This window comes from Balaenoptera acutorostrata, chromosome 8 (assembly GCF_949987535.1).
Source record: "Balaenoptera acutorostrata chromosome 8, mBalAcu1.1, whole genome shotgun sequence".
Classification (NCBI taxonomy): Eukaryota; Metazoa; Chordata; class Mammalia; order Artiodactyla; family Balaenopteridae; genus Balaenoptera; species Balaenoptera acutorostrata.
In genome coordinates this window covers 34,748,214-34,763,837 of record NC_080071.1, presented here as the reverse complement: position 1 = coordinate 34,763,837, position 15,624 = coordinate 34,748,214, and the positions used below count along the sequence as shown (strand labels likewise).

The window sequence follows — 15,624 nt, the reverse complement described above, 5'->3', positions numbered from 1 at the left end:
TTGTTACTAGGATATCATTGCTTATAGACCTTTTAGTGGACAGAGGTAGGAAATACATTTTTTCTAAAATAAATGTCCACCAATTCAAATCCAACTCTGTAGGGTTCTTCCTCACCTTCCCATTCCAAATTTGTGTCTCTCTTCCTCCACAGTGAGGACCCTGATTCAACAGCAGTATATTTAATCATTTGCTCTGTCCTACAACATACTCAAAATAGTTTCAGAATTACTATCCCAATACCATTTCCAACAAGAAGACTTCTAAGAAAAATTCAAGACTTTGCAGTTCTATTTGTTCTTAGAATGTCTCCCACTAAAGGTATACAGAGGACAGTAGTCACAAATCATTGAAATTGACGCTGTGTATGGGTGGGGTTCCATACTGATCTGATAGGCAGTTAGGTTTCTTTGTTTCTATTTGCATTTAGTTTCAGGATTTGCTTCTTCAAATCTTTTAAAATTTTATATTTTTTATAAAAGTTTATAAAACTTTTACATGGTTCAAAAGTCGAAACTCTCTATAAGTATACTCAGAAGTCTTCCTTCCATTTTTATTCCTTCCACTCCATTCCTATCCATCCACTGTAAGCAACCATTTTTATTAGTTTCTGATTTATTCTTCCTGTGTTTCTTTTTCTTATACAAAAAGTAACCTACTAAATCCACTCTCTAGCACCTTGATATTTTTACTTAATATATCTTAGAAGTCACCACATGTTAATTCATCGAAATATTTCTTTTTCAGCTTTATATTACTCCACTGGGTGAATTCATCATAGTTTATTCAGTTAGTATTTACCTAACGGATAAGCATTTAAGTTGTTTCTAATATTTTGTTATTATAAATAATGTCTCCGTGAATTTATAAATATATTGTTTTATATTTGGGGAAGTGTACTTCCAGGGTGAATTTCTGGAATTAGGATTGCTGGGTCAAAGGGTGAACGCATATGTAGTCTTCTAGATATTCCAGATTACCTCCATAGGGGCTGTACCATTTTGCAGTCCCACCAACCATTATGAGAATCCCCTTTTTCTTACAGCCTCGACAACAGAGTGTATTACCAAACTTTTGAATTTTTGACAATTTGATAAAGACTAGTATCTTATTGTAGTTCAGATATGTATCTGTATCATTACGAGTGAAACTGAACATCTTTTCATATTTTTAAGGTCCATTTACATATTTTGTATGTGTGTAAACTGTCTATCCACATTTTTGCCCAATTTTCTATCAAGTCTTAGCCTTTATTTCCCAATATTTTTTTTCTTTCCTCCTTAATATCTCTTTAATTGTATATAATGACTGAAATATCCTGAGTCATTTTGCAAATTTTTTCCCAATATTTAAATGTTCCTTATATTCCTAATATTACAGACTAGCCTGTATCTATGATAAATGTTACAAAGCTTTTCTCTCAGTTTGCTTTTTTTTTTTTTTTTTTGCCATGCAGCAGGGTTTTTTAAAATGTTGAATTTATTAATATTTTCTTTTTTGTATCTGGATATTTTACTTTTCATTAGAAAGCGTTTATTTGGGAGTTGGTCTGGGCTTGGACTGGGTTTCCGTGCATGTCAGTGTTGTGTCTCCCTTTTGTGAGTCACCATGGTGAGACCTCTTTCCCCTTTTGCCGAGAAGATGGGGGTCTGTGAGCCTAGACAGTCTGATTAGTTTTTCATCTGTTTCTCTCTCAGGAGTTCCACATCCCTCCTTTACCCGAGGAACCTGGGTTGGGGATAGTCGCTTAGCTCTCATTGGGAGGGGTGGATGCTACGTGGGAGAGAAAGCTGCCTCACATTTTCTCTCTCAACTGGAGGAGCAGGTACCCATAGCTGCCCTTGGATTGCATGGGGTCTGAGTCAGAGAAAGACTTTTCCCACACCCAGGGTATAAATAAGTCCACCGTATTTTCTTCTAATACTTGTGTGGTTTCATCTTTTACATTTAGATTTCTGGTCCATTTGGCGTTTATCCTGGTGGATGGTAAGAGGTATGGGTCCAATTTTCTGATAGACAAGGTGCCCCTGGAGAGCTGCGGGAGGGGTGGCGGTGGTGGTGTGGGGAATAAGCGGCCATCCTTATGGTCTCGGCCACTAGGTGGCGCTCGTCTAGACTCATTTCTGCGGGACTGTAGGAGGAAAGGCTGTAAGTCTTCAGAAGAAACAAGAAATGACTGGTTAGGTTTCATTGGCCAAGAGGAAGCCTCTAGTGGGAAGTTCCCCTCCATCCACACAACCGTGACTTCTGTAGGCAGCTCCGTGCTTCTTTCCTCGTGTTAGAAATTATCATTTCCTCCAAGTCTCTGTTTCCCAGCAGGAAGGCTATGTGGGCCAAGAGTGTGTGTGCATAAAGATTGCCTTCTCAGTATCTTCAGGCCCTGGGGTGAGGCAGTGGGCAGAGAGGTCAAGATGACCCCTGCCCTGACCTGTACTCCTCTGGGAGCCTGGGCCTGGGAGTGACAAGACCTTGGTTCCTGCCCAAAGCCACTGCCAACTGGCACTATTATCACAAGCATGCTGCTTAGCCTCCTTTTCCTCAGTGTCCTCATCTGTAAAATGGGACAACAATGCCTTCCCTACCTGTGTGCCAAGGATGTCAGCGGGATAAAATGATATAAGTGGAAATGGGTGTGCAAAGTAAAAAACACTGTACAAATGCATTTTTACTATCATCATGGTTATATCTTATCATATATGGATTTATCCCTCTGGAAGATATTATGGTCAAAAGAATTTGTAGTGATAGGCTACTTTGCTATATAAGGTGACTTTTCCACATATCCTCTCATGGAAGTGACACCGCCTTAATGAGAAAATGGACAAGGTTAGCTTAAAAAGAACTGCCGAAGTAGAAACCCAGAAGAGGTCCACGATGAGCTTTCCTAAGGGTCCCTAAACCCCCTGAAATTGTGTACAGAATTACATACCTGTGTATTTTTCACAGCTTGTATCAGATTGATAAAGGAGTTCTTAGTTCAAAAATGGTTAAGAACAACCTGAAAAAAAGGAGCCACACTGGCCCCAGGGCCCTCTCCCCATTTGGCTCTGGAAGGGCTGAACTGGTTCTAGCTCCTTCCTCAGCCCCAGATTGGATCTTATAGCTACTGGTCTCACTTCCTAGTGGAGCTGGTCTGGAGAGAAGGAGAAAAGAGATGTGGGAAGGGTCTAGAAGATGTCTGAAGTGTCTAGAAAGCAAAGATGAAACCCTAAGGCAGTGTGGGTCCAGGGACAGCTCAGCAAATACGTCAGAAAACAATTTTGTCTTGCAGAACTTGTTGTGCCACAATGGTCTTCCCTCTGTTCCTGAAATGAGCCAAGATCATGCCCATCTTGGGGCCTTTTGCAGAGGCTTTATTTTTTTTTTTAATTTTTATTTATTTATTTTAATTTATTTATGGCTGTGTTGGGTCTTCGTTTCTGTGCGAGGGCTTTCTCTAGTTGCGGCAAGTGGGGGCCACTCTTCATCGCGGTGCGCGGCCCTCTCATTATCGCGGCCTCTCTTATTGCGGAGCACGGGCTCCAGACGCGCAGGCTCAGTAGTTGTGGCTCACGGGCCTAGTTGCTCCGCGGCATGTGGGATCTTCCCAGACCAGGGCTCGAACCCGTGTCCCCTGCATTGGCAGGCAGAGTCTCAACCACTGCGCCACCAGGGAAGCCCTATAGAGGCATTTTTGATTACCTAGAATGTTCTTGCCCTGGGTCTTCTCCTGACTGGCTGCTTCATATCATCCAGGTCTCAGCTGGAATATCACTTCCTCAGAAAAGTCCTACCCAATCACACAATTCCCCCAGCCCGAATTATCTTCCAAGAGCAATCATCACCATGTGGAGTCATCTTTTTTACTTGCTTACTTGTTTGTTGTCTGCACTGCCGGCCCCCCACCCAGCAGAGTGAAAATGTGATTTGGGCAGAAACATGTAATTCCCAGAGTCTGCAACAGTATCTGACATAGGGAAGCGCTCAACACACACTTGATACGTGAGTGGATAAGTGGATATGTGCTGTATGAAAGAACCGTGTTCTCATTAGAAAGGGCTGCATCAGCATCTTTGGCTCTTCCTCTTTCCTTGGTGCCAATGTCAAAGTCATCAGGTCCTGCCTGTGTGTTCTACTTCTGAGAAATGCCTCACAGCTGTCTCTCTGTCCCCTCCTACTTCCCAGCCCCCCATAGCCACTGCTTGCTTACCCTGTCTGTCTCTCCCTGTGGCCAGACTTTCCTGAAACACAGGTGTCCCTGTCCCAGCTCTGCATCCTCCTTCCTTACTACTATTCACCCCCCAACTCCTGCGATGGCCAACCTCCTCATGTATCCTCCTTGACATTTTGGGGGCTGTACTGAAGTGTCTTTCCCACAGTAACTCCAGGCCCTGCTTTTCCAGCCAACAGATCTTGCCTTTCTCATTAATGGAGCCCAAGCATGGTGGTGTAGGCAGTACCTTGGTAATCCCTGGAGAAGACATAAGTGTCTGCCTCTGAGGTGCACAGGGTTTCTGAAGGTAGCAGGATGGGTGGGTGTGTGAGAAGGGGCGGGAGCTGGGGCAATAGCCAGAGAGAGATTTCTGAGGATGTCTCAGAAGCAGACAGAAAAGGGCCCCCCACAGGGCAGGCCTAGGGCCCCTAGACAGCTCTTGGGGAGCCTGTGGGCAGAGATGCTGGAGCTGGCCTTCCACAAATCAGTCAAGCCCTTGGAAGGCCTGGAATGGAGCTGCACCCAGGTGACGAGATGGCCTTGTCGCTGCCTGTTTTGCAGCTATGGAGAGCCATCCAAGGGTGGGCAGGCGGTTGTGTAACACTTAAGAGGGGAGAAAGCAAACCCAGTGAGACAGGAGATCTTGGCTTTGGTGACGGAACAAACACTGACCACAGTTGATGATGTGGCCCTTCTCTCCATCTACAGCTATTGCTTGCCCCTCAGAAGAGCCCACACCGGAACTGAGGTGGGAAAACTTTACATAAGGTGACAATGTTTAGAGACCTTTCTTATGAAAGACACTCTATTTCCTGTGAGTTACTGCCATGAAGAATATTTATTTTTAATATCAAGGGTCTAAATTCATCTACCCTCTAGAGATCATTTCATCTTGTACTGTGTGCTATCTCAGCAGAAAAAATGCTATCCCCAAATGTGTCAGTTCTATTTTTAAAAAGGTTCAGTGACCTATTTCTGTTATTCTCACAGACACCGAAAGAACAGCAGAGCCTATTTAGGCTCAGCTCTGTCACCGAAAAGTTACCCCTGCCAGGTGTTGCCTACAGAGGCACCATCTTGCTTTGCAGTAAAGAAGCATAAATAAATAAGAGGAGTATTGTCAGAGTGAGATCATGGGAGCATAAACACACACACATACACACACTTCATTTTTGAACAATGTAGTGATGACTACAGTCCAACCTTAGCCAAACTCACATTAGGAGATTGCTTAAGAGTCAACCATTTCCTGGACAAAGAACTTGAAAAGACAATTTACAAAAGAGGAACTACAGTTCATCAACTAACACATGGAAAAATGTGTTAACTCCTCTAGTCATCAAGGAAATGAAAATTCTTAACAATGCCACTTTCCAACACTAACCTACAGTGTGAGAAGTCAGGATAGCAATTACCCTTGTGTAGGGTAGAGGAGGGTGAACAGGGCACGGCAGGGGCTTCTGGGCTTCTGGTAATGTTCAGTTTCGTGATCAGGGTGCTGGTTACTTAGGGGGTGTTCACTTTGTGAACATTCACTCATGATTTGTATACTTCTCTGAATGTATGATAAACCACATTATAAAGTTTACATAAGAAATAAGCTCACGGGCTTCCCTGGTGGCGCAGTGGTTGAGAATCTGCCTGCCAATGCAGGGGACATGGGTTCGAACCCTGGTCTGGGAAGATCCCACATGCCGCGGAGCAGCTGGGCCCGTGAGCCACAATTACTGAGCTTGCGCATCTGGAGCCTGTGCTCCGCAACAAGAGAGTCCGCGATAGTGAGAGGCCTGCGCACTGCGATGAAGAGTGGCCCCCGCTTGCCACAACTAAAGAAAGCCCTCGCACAGAAACGAAGACCCAACACAGCCATAAATAAATAAATAAAAATTAAAAAAAAAAATAGAAATGACAAAATTTAACTATAAAAAAAAAAAAAGAAATAAGCTCACTTTCTACCTATTAAGTTAGCAGAAGAAAAAAAATTAGTGATAATAGCCATGCAGTTGAAGCCATCAGGTAGCTGGAATTTTCATGTATTGCTAGAGGCAGTGTACATTAATACAGTCCTCTCTGGGGAACAATTCAGCAATATGGATTTGAACTCTTAGAAATATTCATATTTGTTAACTCAATAATTCCACTTCTGAGATCTATCTTAAGAAACAATCCTAAGTGTCAAAAAAGGTTTAAATTGCAATGCCACTGAAAATAACAAAAAAACATGTATAATAGCAAAACATTGAAAGCAATTTAAATGTTTGACTATAGGGCAATGGTTAAGAAAACTTTGATAAATCCCATGATAACATTTTATGGACTCCTTACAGTAAACTAAAGTGAGTAATGACAGAAGGAAACACAGTACAGTAAGTAGGAAAAGCAGGATATGAAATAGTAGGCACAATTACCACTACATTAAAAAAAAAAAAAAAAAAAGGAACAACTCTTTGCAGAGAAAATTACCAGAAGATAAAAAAGTGAGCAATACTTGTGTTTGGCTAACAGGTCCAGGTGGGATAAAACTTCTTTAATATACTTTCCCATGTTATCCAAATTTTATTTAATGAGGCTATATTACTTTGGTAAAGGAGGGAATGTTTTAAAAATCAGCCTTGTGCCTTCCACTCAGTTTCAGAAGGTGCTGCCCTCTGTTTCACCCGGGTCGCCTACACCCCTGCCAGTCTGTGTTTAGGTGCCTAATGTCACCATTCTGGGTGGAATGGAACCAGCACTGAAAACTGTCACCTCTGGGGAGAGCATAAAGCCAACTGTCCTTTCTGTCCTGGCTGATGTGGGCTTGTCTTTGATGACCCATGTATTCCCTAAGTTTATCACCAGGGCTACAAATGTGCCAAGGTCTTACTAAAACCCTTGAAATCTGGAGGAGCGGGGGTGGGGAAAGCATGGACTCAAAAAGATAAGAAGAAAAGTGCAAAATTAAAATTTACAGATTTTTATTGCACTGGCTACTCTCCCTGAGAGTAGGGACCACTTTGGAAAGACCTTTCTTAACCTTGTGAATGCTCCAGAGCATTGAGGATTAAATGTAAATTATGTCAGCTCCTTTCATCGTTACCTTTGATTTCATAAAAATGTCATTAAATTTGAGATCAATTTGTAGGTTAAATTTCTCTCATATCCAAGAGTTTCTGACTATTCATGACCTTTGAGAGAAATTCGTAGGTCATAAATGTTAAATTCCTTTTTTGGTAGCTATATAATTTTTAAAAGCAAAATGATAAGAGATCTCTCAGAAACAGCAATATACTTGTTTCCTGTGGGATAGACATGCATTTAAATGCCTGTTCTAGGACTTCTCTGGCGGTCCAGTGGTTAGGACTCTGCACTTCCACTGCAGGGGGCGTGGGTTTGATCCCTGGTTGGGAAACTAAGATCTGGCATGCCATGGGGCACGACCAAAAATAATAATAATAATAAATGCCTGTTCCGAAGTAGGACAGAGTCTCCTCAGGCGAGAGTGACTAGGGCCTGGAGGTCTCCTTATTTCTTCCCTCAAGTAATAAGCAATAGATTAAGAGGCCTTCCCTCACACCCTTGCCCTGCTCGTAGATGAAAATTTATTCAAGTCTGTTCCTGCTGAACATGCCCTCTTAAGAGACGTCAGCCCTGACCCCAGAGACTAGATAGGCCCCCTCCTCCCCTCTCTCCTAAGTCCTGTGCTTCCTTCTGTCAAACCTCTTTCTTCTTTGCATTGTAATTATCTGCCCCTGACCTGGGAGATCCCTGAGAGTAGGGACCACTTTGTAAAGATCTTTCTTAACCTTGTGAATGCTCCAGAGCGTTGAGGATTAAATGAATGAATGACAGGATGGGAGAGAGGGAGTGGAAAAGACAGGGATTGGAGAAGGTGGGGGGTTGGTGGTGTGGAGTTGGAGGCGAGGGCAGTCTGAAACAGGTTTGGATTGAGCAGACTGAGAGACAGGTGCTTGGTCCACAGGAATACTCCAGTCTGGAGGGCAGGCGAGGGGCTGGGATAGAGAAATCAGGTGGTGGCCACCAACATATATGGGGAGGGAGGGAATTGAAGCCACTGCTATGGTTGCAAAGAGGCCACGTAGGAAGTTTGGGCAGAGAGAGCCTGGGAAACCTCAGCACTCATGGGGTGGGCAGGAACGTGATAAAGAGAGCAGGGGCTGTGAAGTCTGAGTGGCTCCAGCAGAAAGAGGAAGAAAGCTGTTAACAGGAGGCATGAAGCCCAGGCGGGAGGCCGGTTACAGCGCTGAGCACTCGTGTGGGTTGACTGTGTGCCAGGCCCCAGCCCTGTGCTTTGTGTGGATTATCTCAAGTGAGCTGCAGGACAATGCTAGGATAAACCCCTTTTTATAGATGTGTGAACTGAGGCACAGACAGGCTGAGTTGCCCAAAGACGTAGAGGAAGGAAGTGAAGACTCAGGGACTCGGCTCCAGACTCCATCACAACGCCGGATTACCTCCAAGTGCAAGTGGGGCTGGAAGAGTGTCCCTAGGAGATGGTATTAGAAAGGCTCAGAGCAGTGTCCGTGATGAGGGCCCCGGCCAAACTGCAGGGGAACTGGTGAGTCAGCGATGGATCAAGGAGACAGCAAGTGACTGTATAATGAAGGGTTGCTTGCAATTTCACGAATGTATTTGTTATCAAGAAGCAATTGCCAGTTAATACGTTTATAATTTTAATGTCTTTTAAAAATTATCTTAGCTGGTTTTGGGTGGTGTGTAGGGTTTGAGAGCTGCTTCTGCTGCCAAAAACATGGAGACTTTGTCCTGAGTCCCATGCTTAGTACTCCGATGTCCCAACTTGAGCTAAAGAAGCCGCCCTGGGTGCCTGGCCACGGCGGCCTGCGCTCTGGTATTTTACGTCTCATCACCAGAGGATTAATTGATGACATCACCGTGGAACCTCCCAGTGTTGGCTCCGTGACTGATGAACATGGGCCTCGGAGGCCTGCAGCTTCCTTGGCCTACAGAGCAAATGGACAATATACTATGAAGGACTGCAGCCAGCTTCCTGTTTACAATGGGAGGTTTAGGTTTCATAATCCTGGGCCGATCCAATGCAGCAAACATTCCAAAACTCAATAGATTTCTTGTTCTATTCGTTGGATTTGTGTCCTATTGAGTTTTTCATGGCTAGAGTATTCACGAGAATGAAACTGCCGGGCTATCTGAATGTTAGCCTGCCTTTTGAGAAGAAATCAGTGGATAATGGATTTGCTCCTGTTAATGAAGTTTTAAAGGCTGTATCAATCCTCTAACATGAAATGTGGGAAAGAATGAGAAGCAGCAGAAAAAGAAGCATCTGTGAAAAGATAGGAAGCATTAAAGCTTGGACTAGAATGCTTTCTGCGTATGGAAGAGATAAGCTTATCACAGTATTTTTGTCCTGCTGACCTATGGTGACGTACTGACGATGTTAATTGGCATGTTCTTCTTAGTTTTTTGTTTCTTAAAGAAAATATGCTCCATTTCTACAACTATGCTACTATATACAATGATCTTTCTTACGACGCCCTTAACGTTTTTTGGAGATGCCATTTCTGATTTTCAGAAATTAAGGTAAAATCAGGAAGCAAGATCCCATATGCTGAGAACCCTGGATGGCTGATCAACTTTACCTATAGTGCTCTGCCTTTAAACAGTGTGTGATAGTACATGACTTCAGACGTGTATCTAAGACTGTTTCCTCAACAGTAAGAAAGGAACAGAAATAGTATTTTTCGAATTAAAAAAAAAATTACCTTTGAACATATCAATGAAAACTGAAGCACCTCTCCATCGCTTTGCTGTCTCCTTCCTTAATGCAGAATTGGCCACAACAAACACTGCGGGCCTTTCTGTTCAATATTTGACATTATGGATTTTCCTACATTTCCTTTGTCTACAGACACTCTTCCAGAGCCATATGGCCTGCAGAACCACCTAGAAAGTGAAGAGGAAGCAGGGGCCCTCCATCCCTCCTGGAGACTGGGTGGCCCTGCCTGGGGGCCTTCGCCCTAGATGTGCCCATTGCCTAGAACCCTCCCTTGTGGTGTCTCCCTAGCTAACTTCTCTCCTCCCTCGAGTCTTCCACCATCGCAGTGAGACCTACTGTGACCATCCTGTAATACTGCAGCTGGCCCCCTGCCCCCGAACTGCAGGGGCTCCTATCTCCCTTTCCCTGCTCTATTTTGTTGTTTTCTTCCATAGCAACTGTCAGCCACTAAGCAAGTAATACTACTTATGCATTATCTTTAGTGTTTGCTGCACATTTCCCCCCTGACTACTATAGGGCAAGCTGCTTGAAGGCAGGCATCTTTATTTTGTTCTCTGACTTATTCCAGGTGCCTAGAGCAATTGTGGGCATCTAGCAGGCCCTCCATTCATATTTTTGGAATAAAAACAAGGGAGTTCTCCCAGGTGGCTGTGACTCCTTCATAAAACAGGAAGGGCTTTTGCCAAGCCTTGGAAGATGGGCAGGCTTTCCATAGGAGAAACAGGGAAGACGACCAGGTAGGGGAGCAACATGAGCAAAAATGCTAGAAGATAGGAGCAAGGAAATCATTTGGGAAGCAGTGGGTAGACCGATTTGGTGGTACCCAGGGTGTGTGACATCAAATACCAGGATAAGAGGTGTGGATTTTCTTTCATAGACAATGGGAGGGAAGCGAAGGACTATGGAACGGGTTCTGAGCAGGGAAGGTACTTGATGCCAGTAATATTTTAGGAAGATGAATCTGGAGGTGGAGTGCCTTTGGGTAGGAATGGCCCCTTCCGGGAGATTTTCCTAGATCCCCACCCCCTGTCTCCCCCACCTCATGAGCACTCTCCATCAGTCTGAGGATTTTCTGTGCCTCCATTTTCTTTGTGTTCTCACTGCTCCATACCAAGCAGAATCAGAATCTGAAGGTGTGTTGCACAATCTTAGATTTGGAGGGAGGCAGCTTTAGCTCTGCCTACTCTCCTTTTTCTAGGTGAAACTGGGGGAGCCATTACCCATGGCCTCTGGTTAGAAATGGCATGCAGCACTTGGAATCCTTCCTCCTGCTTCTCCATCTTCAAATTCATACCATGGTCCCCAAGAGGGATGAGTGAAGGCTTTGAGATTTCCCTAAGCAACACTGAAATTCCAAAGGAGGAAAGGCACGGAAGACCTTTGCCCGGTACATCAAGAACGTGGACAAATTTAGAGCTGGAGCCTTGTGTTACAATTGCAAGTCAAACTCCAAGAGGGGTAACCAGCCTATTAGTGCAGGCACCTGGAAACTGACTTTTCTGCCATCTCTCCAAACACACACACACACATGCATGCACGCACACACATGTGTGCACGCTCTCACATACACACATTTACTGGGCCATAGAAAGATCAAGGCCAACTGCAAAGCACCCATTCCCCAAGACTCCTCATTTATATTGGGAACTAGCTATAAAGCTCCTCCTGGCCCCCAACCTTCCCTTGCAATGATAAAGAGCATGTCACATCACACTAAATGTGACACTTAATCAAAACCCATCTTCTTTAACAAATCCTTAACCTCCAGCACAGGAGAGTCACCAAGGCCAAGGGACGAGACAGGGAGCCGACTCAGGTGGCACACGCTTTGATCAAGATGATACAGATTTCCTTTTATTTCACTTTCATAAGAGTTGTAAAATTCCAGATCTGTCCCCTTTTTGATTTGACAACAGCACATTTCAGTAGAGGTTGACACCAAAAAAAGACCAGGACTTGTTCTCTCTTCAACTGGGAGTAGGCGATAATTTCTCTGAATCCTCTTCAGTAATGATCACCAGAGCTTCTGATCTTCCCATAAGCAAGTTTTGCAGGGAATGTGGTTAAACTGAAGCACAAACCTGGCTGGCATCTGGTTCCTTTCTTAAGTGGTATCTAAATACCCTTAATCTATCGGCCCTGGAAAAGACCTCCCCTTCTCTGCTTCCTTCCCTTGGTCTTTTTTTCTGAGACTTAAATCCTCGAGTGAATTCTTTCGCCAGATTTCTGGGGCAGGAAATTTACTTCCCTGCCACAGAGTATGTTAGAAACTTCTGGGACTCCAGCAACTGTTCATTTCTATAGCATGGCCCATGGCTTTTCTCATGACCTATGTGGGATTTTGCTTTTAAATTATTTAATCACTAGCTAGTTCCCAATAGAACATATTTCTATCTGTTCAATAGACAGTTATTGAATCCTAATTATGGATGATGTAGGTGTTATGAAACAGAAAGATTTACTTCTGCTTCTGAGAAACTTTCCATCTTGAATTATGATGACATAATAGTAATAGTAATGGTAGCATGTGACAGGTGGCTACAAGAATTCCAAAGCACAGATCGTTCATGCATCCAGTAAGTATTAAGCATCTACCATGTGGCAGACCCTGTTCTAGACACTGGGATACTGCTCTGTACAAAATGGACAACATTCCTGCCTGCAAGGTGCTTACATTCTAGTTGGGGCTGGGCTGAAAATGGGGGAACATTTTCAACTTTTGTATATTTGGCTTTGAATGGCTTACAACTTTATCCACTGACCTTCCCAATCACCTTTTGTAGACTGAATTTGGACTTTCATGTACCCACCAACAAGTGAAGTGTCTGAGCTATTGCGTGATGTCACACCAGCCCCGTTTCTGTAGTGTCAGTACCTTTATTATTCACTAAAAATGAGCAGAAATTTGAAAAATGAAAGCGTGTAAGTTCTCGTGAACTTATTATAATTGAGACAAAGATGGAAACCACTAGAAAGGAAAAAAGGAAAATGAGAGAACCTATTTAAAATGTTGTAGGAATATCACATATTGAGTCTCACAAAGTAGAATTAGGATTTTTCAAATGTATTTTTTGTTTCTGTGAGAGTAGTCTTCTTTATAACATGTGTTGGCAACAACTTGGGCAGGTTCTCGGCAACAGCACTCTCTAGGCACCACCTCTACACGGGCAGGCCTTTTTCCACTCAGGAGGGCTGGGTCTGGGGCGGGGACCGAGAAAGGACCAGGCGTGGCCTGGCACCAGGAAAATGCACTTACCTTTTACTCAGGACTTAAAGGAAAATAGAATATCCAGCATATTTCAGAGCAGGAGGAAAAAGATGGTTTTCTAGAAAGGACTGCATTTCAGCCAGAAAGAGGAGATCAGAAACTAGCAAAGAATCATCTCCTTCCCAAGACCAGGTTAAGGCTAAAGATTGTAGACTAACATGGAATGGGAAGGTAGAATCTGGGAAGGCGGCAAGGGCCAGAGCTAGGAAGAGAATAAGTATCATGCCTGCTTTGACTCTTCTAAGTAGAGGCCTCACCCCCCTTGCCCCTGGAGGAGAGGAGACGGGCAGAAGATTATTCCTGAATACAAGTCTGTGAGGGAGTCAACGCAGGATGACAGTCAGGACACTGATGGGACAGTGTGGAATGTTGGGAGTGAGGGCAGCAAGAGCCATCTGAAGCTGGAACAACCAGAACTTTACTTTGTGGTTCCAGTGGCATGTGATCTGTGTCCTACTTTCCCTCCTGCAGGCCCCAAACTGCTCATGCAGCAATGCAGCACACATGGAAGGAAACCACAGCCCTAAAAGCCAGCAGGAGCTGGAGCGAAGGAGGCTGCATTTGTCCTGGGAGACAAGCTCCCTCCACTTCTGATCAGGCAGACGAGCTGGGAGGTATGCTACAACCCCTGGTCAAAGTTTATAAGGGTCATCTTCCACTGGCCCCTCTCTGTCATCTCCCCATTATACCTGAGACCTGACTCATGTTGACCATCAGATTAAGAAACTTAGTGCAGAATTCAGCCACCATCAAGGTTGGTAAACAGGTGTTTGGTTCTGTGAGTTGTTGCAATAAAATAGTCTCTATTTTAAACTTTTTATTATAAGAAAATTTTCAACATTCATAAAAGTACAAAGAATCTCAAGTTGTACACCTTAAACTTATACAATGTAATATTTCAATTACATCTCAATTCTAAAAATTAATTTAGAAAAATACAATTTAAAAAAACTCCTCTTCCACCATATGGTAGACTGCTATGCAACCATTAAAAACTTAAAAATCATTTTACTAAAAAAAAAAAAAAAAAAAAAGAAAAGACTCCCATATACCCATCATCTAAATTTAAACATTAACACCTTGCTATATGCTATAGACTGAATGTTTGTGTTCCATCCCAAGTCATGTGTTGAAACCTAATCCCCACTGTGATGATATTAGGAGGTGGGGCCTTTGGGAGGTGATTAGGTCATGAGGGTGGAGCCCTCATGAATGGGATTAGTGCCCTTATAAAAGAGAACCCAGAGAGCTCCCTCACCTCTTCCACAATGTGAGGTTAAGTGAGAGGACAGTCATTTATAAACCAGGAAGAGGGCTCTCATCAGACACCAAATCTGCCAGCACCTTGATCTTAGACTTTCAGCCTCCAGAACTATGAGATAAAAACATTTATATGAGATATAAATGTTTATAATCCACCCCATCTATGGTATTTGCTATAGCAGTACAAATGGACTAAAACGCCAATTTGCTTCATCAGTTTTTTCTTTCCTTAAGTATTTTAAAATAAATCCCAGACATTGTATTTCACCCCTGAACATGCAGTATATGCTTTTGAAGAGATGAGGACATTTTCTTATAGAATAACCATAGCACCATTATCACACATATCAAAATTAACAATAAATTCTTAAATATTTTCTAATACCCAGTCCAAATTCAAGATCAGGCACATTCAAGGTGGTATGGCTGTAGATGTACCCAATCCAAATGCAAATCTTCCTGATTATCCCCAAATGTCTTCTTATAATTGGTTTGTTTGAATCGGGATCCAAACCAGGTGCACACTTGCATTTGGTTGTTACGTCTCTTCTGTTGCTTTAATCTAGAGGATCATTCTGCGGCACTAACCAGTGGGTTGTTCTTACCACCCATCCCTCTGTCCTAGGCTTCTGTGACTCTTTCCAAGTATACTCTGGAGCAGTTCAGGTGACCAGACCAGAGTGACCATGATTTGAAGGTATCAGCCCTGTCATGGAACCAGAATCGCAGATTTTCAAAATTCCAGGTATGAGACCATGAGATTTGGGGAAATGTATGATGCAGTTTCTGTCCCTGGCTCCAGACAAGATAGAGCTTCCACGTAGAGGAGGAAGAGGAGGAAGCTGGAGGAGAGAGAGAGAAGAGGGACCCCAGGATAGAAGCAGAACTGAGGGGGGAGCGCTCCACACACTGAGGGTCCAGGCAGAGGGGCTCCCTCTGCGGCTTGTGCCGAGCGGCTAGGCAGCCGCCCTCCTCGGGGTCCTCTGGTGAGCACTGCCCCTGACTCTCCTTTTGTGTGTTCAGTGGAAGGGATGCCCATCGCTGCCGGGAGAACTTTGCAGTCAAAGGCCCACAACACAGGGAAGCTCCTTCACGGGGTTCGGGGCCCCGGCTACCTAGAGGGTTAGTGGTGCTTGGAAGGAAGCCCCTCACCC

At 43.9% G+C, this 15,624-nt stretch overlaps 1 pseudogene; it reads left to right on the top strand.

The window, feature by feature from the left end:
• The first annotated feature begins 8,925 nt into the window (after positions 1-8,925).
• On the top strand, positions 8,926-9,442 carry LOC114238052 (oligosaccharyltransferase complex subunit OSTC-like; annotated as a pseudogene).
• The last annotated feature ends 6,182 nt before the right edge of the window (positions 9,443-15,624 follow it).